Here is an 18,109-nt window from a genome sequence, read left to right as displayed (position 1 = left end):
ACACACAGGCCATGAGCACACGCACAGCTATCATTAGTTCTCCCTTACACACAGGCCATGAGCACACGCACAGCTATCATTAGTTCTCCCTTACACACAGGCCATGAGCACACGCACAGCTATCATTAGTTCTCCCTTACACACAGGCCATGAGCACACGCACAGCTATCATTAGTTCTCCCTCACATACAGGCCACGAGCACACGCACAGCTATCATTAGTTTTCCCTTACACACAGGCCATGAGCACACGCACAGCTATCATTAGTTCTCCCTCACACACAGGCCACAAGCACACGCACAGCTATCATTAGTTCTCCCTCACACACAGGCCACGAGCACACGCACAGCTATCATTAGTTCTCCCTCACACACAGGCCACGAGCACACGCACAGCTATCATTAGTTCTCCCTCACACACAGGCCACGAGCACACGCACAGCTATCATTAGTTCTCCCTCACACACAGGCCACGAGCACACGCACAGCTATCATTAGTTCTCCCTCACACACAGGCCACGAGCACACAGCTATCATTAGTTCTCCCTCACACACAGGCCACGAGCACACGCACAGCTATCATTAGTTCTCCCTCACACACAGGCCACGAGCACACGCACAGCTATCATTAGTTCTCCCTCACACACAGGCCACGAGCACACGCACAGCTATCATTAGTTCTCCCTCACACACAGGCCACGAGCACACGCACAGCTATCATTAGTTCTCCCTCACACACAGGCCACGAGCACACGCACAGCTATCATTAGTTCTCCCTCACACACAGGCCACGAGCACACAGCTATCATTAGTTCTCCCTCACACACAGGCCACGAGCACACAGCTATCATTAGTTCTCCCTCACACACAGGCCACGAGCACACAGCTATCATTAGTTCTCCCTCACACACAGGCCACGAGCACACAGCTATCATTAGTTCTCCCTCACACACAGGCCACGAGCACACAGCTATCATTAGTTCTCCCTTACACACAGGCCACGAGCACACAGCTATCATTAGTTCTCCCTTACACACAGGCCACGAGCACACAGCTATCATTAGTTCTCCCTCACATACAGGCCACGAGCACACAGCTATCATTAGTTCTCCCTTACACACAGGCCACGAGCACACAGCTATCATTAGTTCTCCCTTACACACAGGCCACGAGCACACAGCTATCATTAGTTCTCCCTTACACACAGGCCACGAGCACACAGCTATCATTAGTTCTCCCTTACACACAGGCCATGAGCACACGCACAGCTATCATTAGTTCTCCCTTACACACAGGCCATGAGCAAACGCACAGCTATCATTAGTTCTCCCTTACACACAGGCCATGAGCACACGCACAGCTATCATTAGTTCTCCCTTACACACAGGCCATGAGCACACGCACAGCTATCATTAGTTCTCCCTTACACACAGGCCATGAGCACACGCACAGCTATCATTAGTTCTCCCTTACACACAGGCCATGAGCACACGCACAGCTATCATTAGTTCTCCCTTACACACAGGCCATGAGCACACGCACAGCTATCATTAGTTCTCCCTTACACACAGGCCATGAGCACACGCACAGCTATCATTAGTTCTCCCTCACATACAGGCCACGAGCACACGCACAGCTATCATTAGTTTTCCCTTACACACAGGCCATGAGCACACACACAGCTATCATTAGTTCTCCCTTACACACAGGCCATGAGCACACGCACAGCTATCATTAGTTCTCCCTCACATACAGGCCACGAGCACACGCACAGCTATCATTAGTTTTCCCTCACACACAGGCCATGATCACTTCACACCGCTTCTTCCTGTATCCCTCAGTGCATGTCACATGACAGCGGTAACACCGCAGGCCCCTAAACTAGATGGGAAGCTACCATAATTAAATAGCTCTGAAGCCACGCCTTGTTTTTGTCATGTGACTTGTAGTGTGAGGGTGACTAGGAACTGTGACAATGGCTACCCGGCCTGGGAGAGACTGCTAATGAGAGTGTTACTGAGGGAAACTATTAGGGAAGAGGTGCTTGTGAGCGAGACTGCTAAGGTGGTGAGTGCCAGAAAGAGAGAAACTGTTAGAGTGTGTTATTGAGAGTGCTAGTGGGAGAGAGTGTTACTGAGGGAAACTATTAGGGAAGAGGTGCTTGTGAGCGAGACTGCTAAGGTGGTGAGTGCCAGAAAGAGAGAAACTGTTAGAGTGTGTTATTGAGAGTGCTAGTGGGAGAGAGTATTACTGAGAGAAACTATTAGGGAAGAGGTGCTTGTGAGAGGGACTGCTAAGGTGGTGAGTGCCAGAAAGAGAGAAACTGTAAGAGTGTGTTTTTGAGAGAGACTGCTAAGGGGGAGAGAGAGTACTAGGGTAGAGAGTGCTAGTGAGATACACTGCTGGGGGGGAGGAGAGAGTGCTAGAGAGAGACTGCTAGTGAGATACACTGCTTGGGGGGAGAGAGTGCTGGTGAGAGACTGCTAGTGAGAGACTGCTAGGGGAAGAGAGTGCTAGTGAGATACACTGCTTGGGGGGAGAGAGTGCTGGTGATAGACTGCTAGTGAGAGACTGCTAGTGAGAGACTGCTAGGGGAAGAGAGTGCTAGTGAGAGACTGCTAGGGGGAGAGACTGCTAGTGAGAGACTGCTAGGGGAAGAGAGTGCTAGTGAGAGACTGCTAGTGAGATACACTGCTTGGGGGGAGAGAGTGCTAGTGAGAGACTGCTAGTGAGAGACTGCTAGGGGAAGAGAGTGCTAGTGAGAGACTGCTAGGGGGAGAGACTGCTAGTGAGAGACTGCTAGGGGAAGAGAGTGCTAGTGAGAGACTGCTAGTGAGATACACTGCTTGGGGGAGAGAGTGCTAGTGAAATACACTGCTAGGGCTGGAGAGAGTGGTAGGGTAAAACTGCTGGATAACAGAATACTAGTGAGAGACTTTGTTATAGAGAGTGTCAGGGTGAGACTGCTTTAGACATGCTCAGAGAATAGTGATTGTTTCATCAAGCAGAAAGCACTTTTGGGGTCTAGAAAGAAGTGTTTGTGAACAGTAGGTAGCCTGTACCCAGGTAGCAGAGATATGCGGTGCTGTTGAGACATCCTAGACGGTGGAATACAGAAGAAAGGGAGACTGCTCCAGTCATTTGTAGGTGAGTTACGCCATAGTGCATAATGTCACTGCTAAGTAAACCCCTCTATGTGTAAGTTATAAGGTGAGTGACATTCCCACAGTGTCTGGTTTATTGGCGTGTGACACCCAAACCCCCACACCTGTTATTGGTACTAGTGAGAGACGCCTGTGTGAACTTTTTGGGGGGATTTACCAATCTACTGCGTAGGGTTAAAGGGACAGTAAACATTCTGCGCTCCATTTATCATTCTGTGGGTAGACGGGGTTTCCAATCGGGTAACCTGTCTGCCCATCGTCATGGCGAGCGTCCTGCATATATCCTTGCATCTATGGCTGCTTTGTGTAATGGCACTTTCCTCTCTTGCGTAAAAGCAGGGGCTGTCAGTCACCCTTGTTGGATCAGAGCTGATGGAAAGGTTAAAGGGACAGTCTACACCAGAATTTTTATTGTTTTAAAAGATAGATAATCCCTTTATTACCCATTCCCCAGTTTTGCATAACCAACACAGTTATAATAATATAATTTTAACCTCTGTGATTATCTTGTATCTAAGCCTCTGCAAACTGCCCCTTTATTTCAGTTCTTTTGACAGACTTGCAGTTTAGCCAATCAGTGCTTGCTCCCAGATAACTTCACGTGCTCAAGCACAGTGTTATCTATATGAAACACATGAACTAACACCCTCTAGTGGTGAAAAACTGTTAAAATGGATTCTGAAAAGAGGTGGCCTTCAAGGTCTAAGAAATTAGCATATGAACCTCCTAGGTTAAGCTTTCAACTAAGAATACCAAGAGAACAAAGCAAAATTGGTGATAAAAGTAAATTGGAAAATTGTTTAAAATGACATGCTCTATCTGAATCATGAAAGTTTATTTTGGCCTAGACTGTCCCTTTAAACTGATACTAAACCCAATTTTTTTCTTTAACGATTCAGATATTCAGATAAAGCAGCAATTTTAAGCAACTTTCTAATTTTCTCCTATTATCAATTTTTCCTCATTCTCTTGCTATCTTTATTTAAAAAGCAGGAATGTAAAGCTTAGGAGTCGGCCCTTTTTTGGGTGAGAACCTGGGATTCGCTTGCTTATTGGTTAGCCAAATGTAGCCACCAGTAAGCAAGCACTATCTAGGGTGCTGAACCTAAAATGGGCCCGGCTCCTAAGCTTTACATTCCTGCTTTTTAAATGAAGAGAACAAAGAAAAATTGATAATAGGAGTAAATTAGAAAGTTGCCCAAAGTTGCTGCTCTATCTGAATCATGAAAGAAAAAAATTTGGTTTAGTGTCCCTTTAAGAAATATTGGTCTCCAGACCGCTGTTTCTCTGCTATCGGCTTTGGGTTCTGTTAAGTGACCCTGCACAGCAGGAGCTCCAATGCTGAGTCTACAGCTGGATAAATGGAGCCCTTTGAGATGTTAATATAAGATACTTCATTTTGTGTAGTGAAGTAACTTAGCTATATACTTTTTATTTATTTTAAACAGTTTTACAGCAATTTTAGTCTGAAAATCTGACAACTGATAGAGCACACAGCAAACTTTACAAGCCTGACCCTGCCTCATATCTGTCCTTAATTGGCTTCAGCAGACAGATAAAGAACTGCGAAGCAATGATCATTGTGCTAACATAATGATAGTAGTTAAAGGGACAGTCAAGTCGAAATTAAACTTTCATTATTCAGATAGGACTTTTCATTTTAATTTACTTTCCAATTTACTTTTATCATCAAATTTGCTTTTTTCTCTTGGTATTCTTAGTTTAAACTAAACCTAGGTAGGCTCATATGCTAATTTCTAAGCCTTTGAGGGCTGCATCTTATCACAGGCTTTTTAAATCTCTTTTCAACACAAAGAGACAGAAAGTACACGTGGGCTATATAGATAACACTGTGTTCAGGCACAGGGGTTATTTAAGATCTAGCACAAAACAATGCTAACTGCAAGACAATAGATAATAAACAGTCACAGTCATGTGATCAGGGGGCTGGAAGAAGGTTCCTAGATATAAGGTACAAAGGTAAAAAGTGCATTAATATAACTGTGTTGGTTGTGCAAAACTGGGGAATGAGTAATAAAGGCATTATCTATCTTTTAAAACAATTACAATTCTATGGTTGACTGTCCCTTTAACTATGTCTGCTCCTGTTACAAGTCCTGATTGTTATCCATAGAAACTTTTGCCATCTGGGCATAATGAAGTAGCCGGGTGAGGGCAGTGTAATACTTTGTAATATTATAAAATTTACTGCTATACAAAGCACAAATTCATTGCATAATTTAACATACATTTATTTATTGATAATTTGTGCAACAAATATTACAGAATTTCAACATTAGCTCATTTATTTTCTGACCATTTGGGACCAAGGCTATTTTTACATTTCTGCTGTGTTTGTGTTTAGCTGTAATTTTCCTCTTACTCATTTACTGTACCCACACATATTATATACACTTGTTCTTACCATTAAATGGACTTTCTAAAGATACCCTTGTTTTGATCCTATCTTATAATTTACTATAATTCTTTTTTATAAAATATGATGAAAAAAATGAAAAAAAACACACTTTTTCTAACTTTGACCGCAAAATCTGTTACACATCTTCAACCACCAAAAAACACCCATACTAAATAGTTTATAAATTTTGTCCTGAGTTTAGAAATACCCAATGTTTACACGTTCTTTGCTTTTTTTGCAAGTTATAGGGCAATAAATACAAGTAGCACTTTGCTATTTCTAAACCATTTTTTTTTCTACAAAATTAGTGATAGTTGCATTGTAACACTGATATCTGTCAGGAATATCTGAATATCCCTTGACATGTATATTTTTTTTTTTAGTAGACAACCAAAAGTATTGATCTAGTCCCATTTTGGTATATTTTACGCCACCATTTCACTGCCAAATGCGATCTAATAAAAAAAAATCGTAAAATTTTTTGCTACCTTTTTTACAAGCTTTAGGTTTCTACCTGAAATAATTTACAAACAGCTTGTGCAATTATGGCACACATGGTTGTAAATGCTTCTCTGGAATCCCCTTTTGTTAAGAAATAGCAGACATATATGGCTTTGGCATTGCTTTTTGGTAATTAGAAAGCCGCTAAATGCCACTGTGCACCACACGTGTATTATGCCCAGCAGTGAAGGGGTTAATTAGGTAGCTTGTAGGGTTAATTTTAGCTTTAGTGTAGAGATCAGCCTCCCAACTGACACATCCCACCCCCTGATCCCTCCCATACAGCTCTCTTCCCTACTCCACCCCACAATTATCCCCGCCATCTTAAGTACTGGCAGAAAGTCTGCCAGTACTAAAATTAAAGGCTTTTAAAAAAAAAAAAATATTATATATTCTGCTGTGTAGGATCCCCTTAGCCCCCAACCTCCCTGACCCCCCCCCCCCCCAAACAGCTCTCTAACCCTCCCCCCTCTACCTTATTGTCCGCCATCTTGGGTACTGGAAGCTGTCTGCCAGTACCTATTTTGCCATATAATTAGTTTTTTATGTATTTTAGAAAAAAAAAAGTTTCTGTAGTGTAGCTGCCCCTCCCTCAATGACCCCCCCCCCCCACCCCCTCCCAGATTGCTTAGATCCAATTCCCCCCCTCCTCCTCTCTCCCTCCTCAGTTCCATAGTGTAGGGTTCCCACCCCCTCCCGCCCCCGTGCCTGCTTACTCGCCTGTGTGCGTGCCCTTCACTCCCGCACTTTATCCCGCCCCCCTCTGCCAGATACCTAGCAGCGATGGCCGCCCACCTGCCTATCTGCTGCTGCTGCTCCCACCCACCAACGATCGGCACCATCGCTGGCCGATGCAGAGAGGGCTACAGAGTGGCTCTCTCTGCATTGGATGCCTAAAAAATGTTATTGCAGGAGGCCTCAATATCGAGGCATCACTGCAATAACATGAAAGTGGCTGGACGCGATCAGGATCACTTCCACCGCTTGAATCCCCTGACGTACAGGTCGTTAACGTCGTTAGTGGTTAACAACCGTTTTTTGTATGACGTACCCTGTACGTTGTTAGTTCTTAGAGGTTAAAGGGACAGTCTAGTCAAAATTAAACTTTCATGATTCATATAGAGAAGGCAATTTTAAGCAACTTTCCATTTTACTCCTATTATCAATTATGCTTCATTCTCTTGGTATATTTATTTGAAAAAGCAGTAATGTAAGCATAGGAGCCGTCCCATTTTTGGTTCAGGACCTGGGTAGCACTTTCTGATTGGTGTCTACATGCAGCCACCAATCAGCAAGCACTACCCAGGTGCTGAACCATAAATGGTCCGGCTTCTAAGTTTACATTCAAATAAAGATAGCAAGAGAACGAAGAAAAATTGATAATAGGAGTAAATGAGAAAGTTGCTTAAAATTGCTGCTCTATCTGAATCATGAACGTTTAATTTTGACTAGACTGTCCCTTTAATACTGGCTAAAAAATGTAGCCATGTGATCAGTAAAATCAGCCAGGTAGTGCACCCATTAAAAACATCATCGTCAGAACCCTGGGACTTTTGCTGCAAAACTCATTATGTAACGGTAACATTTTAAACTCTATGCTCAATCTGAATCATGAAAGAAACATTTTAATGTTTGCGTCTTTTTTATTTTAGAAGGAACCTTTGTACTGTACCTAATGTCCCTCATTTATGAAGCTGTGGATGCAGCTTTGTGGGTCCAAGTAGGTCTGAAAAGCTAGAGCGGCACTTTTGCTCCTAATCCTTTTTCACACCCCTATGCTAAGCCATTTTTGAGCTTTTTTTTGCTGCTTACATTTAAAAATTATTGTAAGTCATATTTCAGTGAGTGACCCAAAATGTATATATATTTTTTCAGCCGATTCAGAATATACTATTATATTTATATCTCATTATAATTGTTACGATTTTAGTAAATAAATTAAATGAAAATAGCCAGGTGACCACTGCTGCTATTGTGATCGCCTTACTAAATTGTTCTCAAGACTATTTCAAGTTGCAGGAGCGGTCCATACTAGAACATATGTACAGCGTGTCTGTGTAAACAGGTCTGTGATGACAGTAATCACCTGTTGATACAAACTATACATGGTTTTGTTTTTTTTTGTTTTTTTTTAATTTATTTTTTTAAGGGACTTGTGCACTATAAAATAAATTTTATTGGGCTTGATTTATCAAATCCTTCGCCTGCCTATGACTGCAGGTTCTCACAAGAGAACCTGCAGTCAATATTTATCAAGCAGCGGTCAACAAACCACTGCTTCCCTAAGCCTTCTCCACCTCTTAGGTGGAAAATGTAAAATCTCCTTGGTCTCGTCCGACCGCGGAGATTGACAACTCCTGATTGGCTGTGCGCGGACAGGGGGCGGTGTTGCACAAGAGTGCAAAATAGCGCTCTTGTGCAATGCTGAATTCCCAATGGAATTTTACCCGGCAGATGCGTGCTGCAGCAGACAGAGGCTGATATATTTACCAACGATTAATAAATTGAGCCCATTGTGTCTCTATAAACATTTTTTTATTATTATTATTATATGTCCCTAAAGCTCCCATTCCCAGTAAAAACCCTATTTTGCAACGTTTTAAAATAATTTATTATTTTTGTGAGCTTGGTGCCTTACAAGACCCCCCCCCCCCCCCACCACCACCATTTGAAAGAGCTGGTGATTCTCTTTTAAATGATGATCGTCTGTAGCTGCTAAGGAAGCTGAGATTGAGGGGTTTGATTCACCTCCCCCCAGCCAGCTCCCTTGCAGCTAGAGGCTCCTCCCCTTTGTGATGTCACCACGTTAGTGGCGATGTCACTGGCACTCCCATTGAAAGCTTAGTAGTGCCACCCACTAGGCCACCAACGATCCCCAGCCTGTATTGCGGGGGATCGCCATAAACCTCTTTTGATCGAAACATGGAATTTGATGGTATACCAAAAGGTTCTTCAAGTCTACCCATTGGCGACCCCCTGCCTGATGCGAACATCTCATCACGTGCACACAGGCCGTGATGCACATGACGAGAATGCCCTGTCTGCCACCTCAAGGCTCTTGTTTGTTTGTGCAATAACTGCTCGATTAAATGCCGGGCAACCTTCTCTATTATTATTATTCTTTATTTATAAAGTGCCAGCAGATTCCACAGCGCTGCCCATGGGTACAAAGATAAAAGTACAACTGAGAAACAATACAATATAAGACAACATTTTACAGACAAATACAGGGGGGAATTGAGGGCCCTATTCCCTTGGGAACTTACAATCTAAATAGGTTATTTGCTTTAAAGGGACAGTATACACCCATTTTCATATAACTGCATGTAATAGACACTAATATAAAGAATAAGATGCACAGATACTGATATAAAAATCCAGTATAAAACTGTTTAAAAACTTACTTAGAAGCTCCCAGTTTAGCTCTGTTTAAAAGGTTAACTGGAACACCCACTGCAAGTGGGAAATAACAGACACTCCCCCTTCCTTTGCATATGAAAAGACCTTTCACACAAACAGGAGTAGGTATACATCCGTATTCTCCTAAAACTTTCGGGCTTGGTTGGGAGTCTGAAAATCAGGGCAATGTTATTTAAAAATAAGCAAAACTATCCATTTTAAAAAAAAAACGTCTATGGGCTATATACATGGATCAACTACAAAACATTTATGCAAATAAAAATCTAGTGTATAATGTCCCTTTAAAACAGTCCCTGCTTACTTATACAGTAGTATCCACTCTCTGAAAGTAATAAACAATACTACGTATTGAAAGTAACTGCGCAACCCTGACCTCCTGATCTAATTTAATATTGTGGCTACAATAAAGTCATTTTTTCAATCACAAGATTTTGATTTTGTCCCAGAAGATGTTTATTTTTTTCTAAATCCCATTATCTGTTAGTATCACTTGGTAATTTTTTTTTATTTTTTAAATACATTTCCTTCCTAGTACTTTGTATTACCAGCCGTGGGTTAGTAAATGATCTATCTTAAAGGGTCATGAAAACTAAAAACATGATATTTTACAAAATATTTCCACTTTACTTCTGTTATCAAATTTGCTTCATTCTCCTGCTTTTCAACAAAGGATAACAAGAAATTAAAGATGAATTGATAATAGAAGTAAATTAGAAAGTGGTTTAAAATTGTTTGTTTTATCTGAATCATGGCTATTATGTCCCTTTAAATTTTGGAGAAAAAAAATGGTTATATTTTTATGGCTTTCATAAGGTTAATTATTGATTGTGGTAACTGCCTAATAAAGATTTGTTTATTTTCTTTATTCTTATCAGAAAGTTGTTAAAAGAAGGGGGTCGTGCTTGTAAAACTTTGTTAAAAGTTGTCTATTTGTAGAAATCCTTAGGGGTTGATTTATCAAAGGCTTTCGCTAGCCTTCGACCCCCTACGACGGCAGGTTCTTACAAAAAGCAGAGGTCGTTAGTCTCGTTCGACCAGGGAGATTGTCAGCCCCTGCCCGCGCATGATTGCCTGTGCATAGGCAGGTTGCGGCGTTGCACAAGAGCTAACAATTGGGTTCATCTGCAATGCTGAACTCCGGCAGCGGAATTCAGTCCGCAAGAGGCGAGCTGCGGCGGACAGGGGCACATATATACGCCCCTGTCCGCCGCAGCTTGATAAATCGACCCCTTATTATAAATCAGCTGTTGTGCACCACATTACATATTAAAAGGGGCATAGCTGCAATAAGGAATATAAATATCATTTTCTTATTTCATTATTGCTTGTCTATATCTATGTATTTAAAGGGACAGTAAAGTCAAACTTAAAGGGATAGTAAACATAAAAAATGTTATTGTTTAAAAAGATAGATAATCCCTTTTTTTTTCCATTCCCCAGTTTGGCATAACCAATACTGTTCTATAAATATACTTTTTACCTCTGGGATTACCTTGTACCTAAGCCTCTGCTGACTGCCTTCTTATCTTAGATCTTTTGACAGATTTGCATTTTAGGCCATTAGTGCTGACTCTTAAATAACTTCACGTGCGTGAGCACAATGTTATCTATATGAAACACATGAACTAATGCCCTCTAACTGTGAAAAACTGTCAAATGCATTGAGATAAGTGGCGACCTTCAAGGGCTTAGAAATTAGCATATGAGCTTTCCCAGGTTTAGCTTTCAACTAGGAATACCAAGAGAGCAAAGCAAATTTGATGTTAAAAGTAAATTTAAAAAGTTGTTTAAAAGCGCATGCTCTATCTGAATCATGAAAGTTTAATTTGGACTTTACTATCCCTTTTAACTTTCATGATTCAGATAGAGCATTTGATTTTAAACAACTTTCCAATTTACTTTTATTATCAAATTTGTTTTGTTCTCTTGGTATCTTTTATTGAAGGGTAAAACTAGGTAGGCTCACAAGCTCAGTAGTGTGCACGAGTCTTTAGTACACTATGGTACCAAACACAATTTATTTGTATTCTTGTAATTATTTGTAGTTCAGAGAAACATTGACCCATTAGTCAAAACATCAGCAACACAACAAAGAAGGCTAACAGTGTCTCTCAGGTGATTGGTATTGCCATCAGTCACGTGATAGGATACGAACCACGTTATTGGAGTTCTTGCATTTCACTCTTTCAAGTCAAGGGATCTTATGATGTGGTGAGGTTATAAAGGCCTCTTATAAACATTATATTTGTTATTATAATCGGCTAGGGCCACTCATTTGAAAGAGCAGGAATGTTGCTGTTAAAGGGACATTCCAGCCAAAATTGCAATCCACATGGGGGCATTTCAGTTTTGAATAGAAACATTTTTGCAATATACATGTATTAGCAAAAATGCTTCTAATACAAGCTATAGAGATTTCAAAAGTGTATTTAAGTATGCACCGTGCCACCAGCATTATAAACACAGCGCTAGCTCAACAAGTCTAAGGTGCTTGTTCCATCTGGTAATGACTGTTTGTTAATTGCTGACATGATAGAAGCCCCACTGGTGCTCTGAGCAGCTGCAGTATTTAAAATGCTGGTGCACTGAGAATATCTAGCTATGCTTCACATGCACATGCATAGAAAAATGCTAACACTAAAACAATGATAAGTTTTACTAGAATCATTTTTGGCTATAGATGTGTATTGCAAATATGTTTCTGTTCAAAGGTGTAATTCATCTATGTGCATTTAAATTTTGACCGGAATGTCCCTTTACATAAGGGGTCTTAAAGGGACATGAAACCCAATTTATTTCTTTTATAATTTAGATAGAACATGCAATTTAAATTAATGTTCCCATTTACTTCTATTATAACGTGCCTCCTTCTCTTGGTATCCTTTGTGGAGGAAACAACAATGCACAACACAGGTGAGCCATTACCAAGAGGCATTTATGTGCAGCCACCAATCAGCAGCTAGCTCCCAGTAGTGCATTGACTGCTGAGCCTACCTAGGTATGCTTTTCAACAAAGTTATATGAAGAGTATGAAGCAAATAATAATCTAATGCAGGGGTCAGCAAATTTGTATAACATTTAGGAGCCAGAGATATTTTTTAGGAGCCAGACAGTGGCTCTATATGACACTATTTTTTAATAGATCTATGGAGAATTATCCAAAAAGTGGCTACCTGGCTCCTGGGTTTGTCAAGCCCTGATCTAATGGTAAATTGGAAAGTTGTTTAAAATTGCATTCTCTGTTTGAATCGTGAAAGAAAACAAATTGGGTTTCACCTCCCTTTAAACTATGTGTTGAGGGGGGGCAACACAAGGGATTGTTTATACATATGGTTCTGTCAGGTTAAGATGGTTTATAAAGTGATGAGCGGTTAGCAATCTGGGCATGTGACCCCTCCTGTAAAACAGTGACCTCTCTTCTTTCTTGCTGCGCTGTAGTACTTTATTTAGATTGCTAGGGTCTCTTTTAAAGCCCAAAGTACCATAAAGGCACCAGGCAGACAGATGATTACAATTTCTATTGAAATCAAATGGTACCTAAAGGAGCATTGAGACCCCTCATGGTTATATGTATGCTGTCAGGCAATAGGGGCCACTTTAGAGCCACTGCCCCATGTAGTTTCCCATTAGGATTTATATTAACTTTTTTCATGGTTTCTTAAGGACCAGGCTAACAAAATTACAGTTTAAATGTATTTTTTAAATTTTTATATAATATTCAAATGTCTTCAAAGTACTTAGAGGGACAATTTACCCTAAATTTCTCTCCCCTTTCATTTGATCCCAGTGATTAATTTTACAGGCTGGAGAGTATTAAATTGTTTACAACTAACTCCTTTACATTTATTTCAGCATTTTAAACAACTGATTTTGCCTGTGGTATCCTGACCTATACTGAAAGTTTCTATAATTAAAGAGATAGGAAACCCAATTTTATTCTTTCTAATCTACTTTTATTTTTTCTTCGTTCCCTTGTTATCTTTGTTTGAAAAGCAGGAATGTAAGATTAGAAACCGGACCAAATTTGGTTCAGCACCTGGTTAGTGATTGCTGATTAGTGGCTAAATGTAAACAGCATTCAGCAAGTGCTACCCAGGGCGCTGAACCAAAATTGGGCCTGCTCCTAAGCATGCATTCCTGTTTTTTCAAATAAAGATACATAGAGAACAAAGAAAATGGTATAATGCAAGTAAATTAGAAAGTTGCTGCAAATAGCATGATCTATCCAAATCATGAAAGAAAAAATTGGGTTTCAAATCCCTTTTAAATTCCCTTTTAAATATTGGCTATAGAAAAGCTGTGTTAACATAGTTAGCAGAAGAAATTACACTCCTAGTGGGGCGTAGGAGAAATAAGTGATAAAATGTTAATTTTCAGTTGTTCCCTCTAAGTACTGGGCTTTGGTATACAGACAAATATAATATAAAGGAGCATGTGTGTGTGTGTACAGAAAATTATAGTCTCCCTGCAAGCGCAGCACTTTTTAATAGGTTGTGGTTTCAAAGAAAAAAATCAGAAATGTCATATACAAAAATAAACCTAAAAGAGTAATTTATCCTACATTTTATTCTCTGCAACTGGTATGACAAGTCATTAGATACACATTAAGGGAAAAAACAAATTTCTAGTACACTGTCCCTTTAATATATTATATACAGCAGCTCGAGGATCAGATATCCTTCTCAGCTCTATGGTTGCAGATGATGTATTTTGGGAACAGATAATAATTGTTGCTCTGTCAGTATTTTGCAATATGGTTGTAAGGTTCAGAGTTTTGCTTTTTTAGCAAGTGCAGTGTGTGAAAGTCTTGTGAGATGTCTTCCTCAAGTGCTTCTGCCACAGTGTATAATAAAACTGTGTATAAAGGTACTTAGTGCATTAAAGGGGCATGGTACTCATAAATAGCTGACTAGAAATATGAGTATCTCTAGGTAAAAAAGGAAGAAACTTTACTTTAAAAATGTCTTCAGCTCAGCAGAGTAAGTGCTCTGTAATTTGACATAGTAGAGGGAAAATGATTTGAAGTTTTGTGATAATAGTAATCAATTAGAGATTAGATCTGTATAGCTGAAACAAGATGGGATATGGGTTTACATGGACAGTAAATTCTAACCTTTTTGTCTGCAGTTTTTCAATGGATTCACATATCGGGCTGAGTCTCAATGTTATTAGAACAGATTGACACCACAGTTAAATCAAAGTAAACCTAAAAAGGAACAGATTGTGTAAAAAAAATAAAAATAAAACGGCAAACAATCTACTTGTTTTCTTACAAAATGAACAGGTGACATGTTGGTAACTGGCTCAAGCTCAGGAGAAACAGATTGCAGCCTGACTCCCTGCATATCTAGTATTCACTAAGTAGTAAACCAGCTCATGTTACTCAAGCACAGACATCCTCAAACTTGGCCCTCCAGAGGTTTTGGAACTACATTTCCCATCATGCTCAGCCAGCATATCAGCTGGCTGAGCATCATGGGAGATGTAGTTCCAAAACCTCTTGAGGGCCAAGTTTGAGGATGTCTGCTCTAGAAGACGTATAGCAGAAAGTAATGGACTCTGCACAAATGAAGTTAAACAAAATAAATAAAAGGTAAAATCTATTTCAAATGATGAATAATACATATGGCAATGATTTCTAGTAAAAGGGATAAAGTATTATATTATGTGATTCAGACAAAATATAACAATTTAAAAAAATCATTTCTAATTTACTTCTATTATCAAATTTGCTTCATTCCCATGATATTCTTTGTTGAAGAGATACCTAGGTAGGTGTCTATAACACTATATGGCAGGAAATACTTCTGCCATTTAGTGCTCTTGCAAATGGATAGCGTTCTTGCAAAACTGCTGCCAAATAGTGCTACAGGAATGGGCTGGCTCCTAAGCATATGGCCCTGCTTTTCAACAAAAGATACCAAGGGAACAAATAAAATTTTAAATAGAAGTAAATTAGAAAGTTGCTTAAAACTGCTGCTCCGTCTGAATTACAAAAGAAACATTTTGTGTTTCATGTCTCTAAAGGACACTAAATGCAATTGACAAATACACAATAAAAAGACAATACAATAGCACTGAATTCATAAAAAGCAGCAGAATATTTTCTGACAAATTTCAAAGTTAATCCAATTTTCATTCTGTATCATGTGACAGCCACCAGCCAATCACAAACACATTTACATATCTATACTACAGATATACTGTGCACTTTTGCACATGCTCAGTAGTAGCTGGAGCCTCAAAAAGTGTGCACACGAAAAGAATGTGGAGATTTTATAACTTTTTTTAAATTGCGTACCTTATCTTAATTGTGAAGCTTTAATTTTCACTTTAGTGTTACTTTAAGGGACACTCAAGTAAAAAAAAACTTTTATGATTCAGATAGAGCAGCAGATTTAAGACCCTTTCCAATTTACTTTCATTATCAAATTTTGCACAGTCTTTTTATATTCACACTTTCTGGGGAACAAGATCCTACTGAGCATTTGTACGAGCTCACAGGGTATACGTAAACTAGTCTGTGATTGGCTGATGTCTGTCACGTGTTACAGGGGGCTGGAAAATGTGGGGGAAAATATACTGCTTATTTGAAATTAAGAGTAGCTGTTAAATCATTGTCCTTTTATTATGCACTTGTTAATTATGTAATTCTACTGAATTAAGTGGTCCTTTAAAGTGATACTCAAGTCAAAACTAAACTTTCATGATTCAGACAGAGCAGGCAAATTTTATTTTTTTTTAATAATTCTTTTTATTAAAGGAACACAGGCACAGGTAAACAATTGTATACGTATACAGAGTGAAATTATAGACCATTCACAATGCTCAGTTGAAATAAATATAACAGATAACCGTGACCACAGTGCAGTTATTACCGCAAGCTTCAAATGGGGGCTGCAGAATGTCTTTTTGTTAGCAATTATTATAGTCCTTTTGATAGTGCTCAAAATTGGGAAGTCCTTATAAGATTAGCGTTATCAATGTAGTCAGAAATCAGTTCCTGTACAACCCATGATCCTTATTTTGTTGTTTTTTTACATCTTTACCAAAAAAAAAAAAGTAAACTAAACACCTCCCTAATTGATCCAGAGATTACAGATGTATGTCATCCCCATTATGTATATAGGAAAAAAGGGCAATATTTGTGCTGTCCAGTATTGTAAGGTTAGCAAGCTTAGACATTTGATTAAACAGTGAGCCTACCGAGATTTAATTTGTATGAGTGTTCATGAAGGGGAGTGTCTGATGCTGTCAATGAATTATACTGTCCGAAAGTTTTGCTTTAATAAACAGTGTTCTAGCGGTTCATTAATAAATGTGTATGTTATGTGAGAGCCCAATTGACTTAAAATTAAAATAATCCATATGAGTTAGCGGTGAAATGGGCGCTGAGAACAACCAACCGTTTCCACCAACAACTATATGAGTCGAGACATCAGCATTTCAGAAGCAGGTTAAAATCTCCCTCCCACTCGCCACCACCGGCTGTCTGAAAGAGTATAATAGATTACATACAATTATTGAATAGATTTCTAGTTCACAGAAATACAGGGTGATCGGCTGGTTCTGCCTGTATTGAATACAGCGTTGCAAATATGAGTTATTATAAATCTCTATCTACTTTACACACAGTATCCCTTAGGAAGTTAAAAAATAAAAACCGTAAAACAACTAAAACCAAGCATATGCGTAACAACAACACACACACACACAACATAGCCAGGTTTAAAACAAGTCAGAGCAGCTGCTGACCAACAAGTTTACATATTTGATGGGATTGAACAAATACATGCAGACATTCAAAGATGCTGGGTATTTTATAGTAGTATATAAACTAGACAAGGATATTGGCTCTTTAAGTTGTTTCGTTACTCAGACAGCTGGGACATAAGGCTGCAAACATGACATCTATGTCTTAGAGAATGCAGCTTTTTTTGTAGAGGGAAGAGGAGCTGCCTCGTAGCAGGAGTTTAAGTACAGCAATGCACCTAAAGGGCAACTGCCCCATCTCGGATCTAATTTCAGGGCTTGCAGAGAGGTAGTATCCTGCGGTGGATCAGATGCAGTTGCGTGTTGTCCACTCCGCTGTGCATCATGGATCACATTGTTGTCGTCTGCTCCCCGTGTATATAACTCAGCTTGAGAGTCAGTAGTCTCGGGAGTTGCGGCGTCATTCTTCACAGCCTCACTAAGGCATTGTTCAGCCGTGCCGGGTGGGCACAGTGATAAGTTGACGGCAGGAGAGCAGGACCGAGAAGGATTTGGGACATAGACTGTGGAGCCGTTAGCACCCACATTTTTACTGAATGTTAAGAATCCTGAGATCTGGTGTTTGTCTGTGGGGTAAGTCAGTGTTTGAGAGACATTCATATTGTTTGTTATTCCTGCTTCCAACATGATCAGGTATTTTGGCTGTTGTACAAGGTTAGGGGAATGCGGCTCCTCCACCCGTGTTGTGATGCCGGTACCCAAAATGTCTGCTTCCAGATTAGTTAATGAGATCTGCCAAGGTTCATTTGGAAAGATAGGAGTTGCTTTAGTGTGTTCGGGTGTGTAGTGCTCTCACATTTCACAGAGAAGTTCCTGCATAGCTGTTGTTAGGG

The 18,109-nt window shown here is 39.9% G+C and overlaps 1 protein-coding gene across 1 annotated transcript in view; it reads left to right on the top strand.

Moving 5' to 3' along the window:
- Positions 1-1,735: 1,735 nt before the first annotated feature.
- The window catches only part of SPNS1 (SPNS lysolipid transporter 1, lysophospholipid), a 52,976-nt gene continuing 36,602 nt past the window's right edge, over positions 1,736-18,109 (top strand). The window contains exon 1 of the mRNA XM_053694815.1: positions 1,736-3,146. The gene's annotated coding sequence lies outside the window, so the exon portion shown is untranslated. The remainder of the gene's footprint in view (positions 3,147-18,109) is intronic.

This window comes from Bombina bombina, chromosome 11 (genome assembly GCF_027579735.1).
Source record: "Bombina bombina isolate aBomBom1 chromosome 11, aBomBom1.pri, whole genome shotgun sequence".
NCBI classification, from domain to species: Eukaryota; Metazoa; Chordata; class Amphibia; order Anura; family Bombinatoridae; genus Bombina; species Bombina bombina.
Note: the sequence above shows the minus strand (reverse complement) of the source record. Positions and strands in the feature narration are given on the sequence as shown.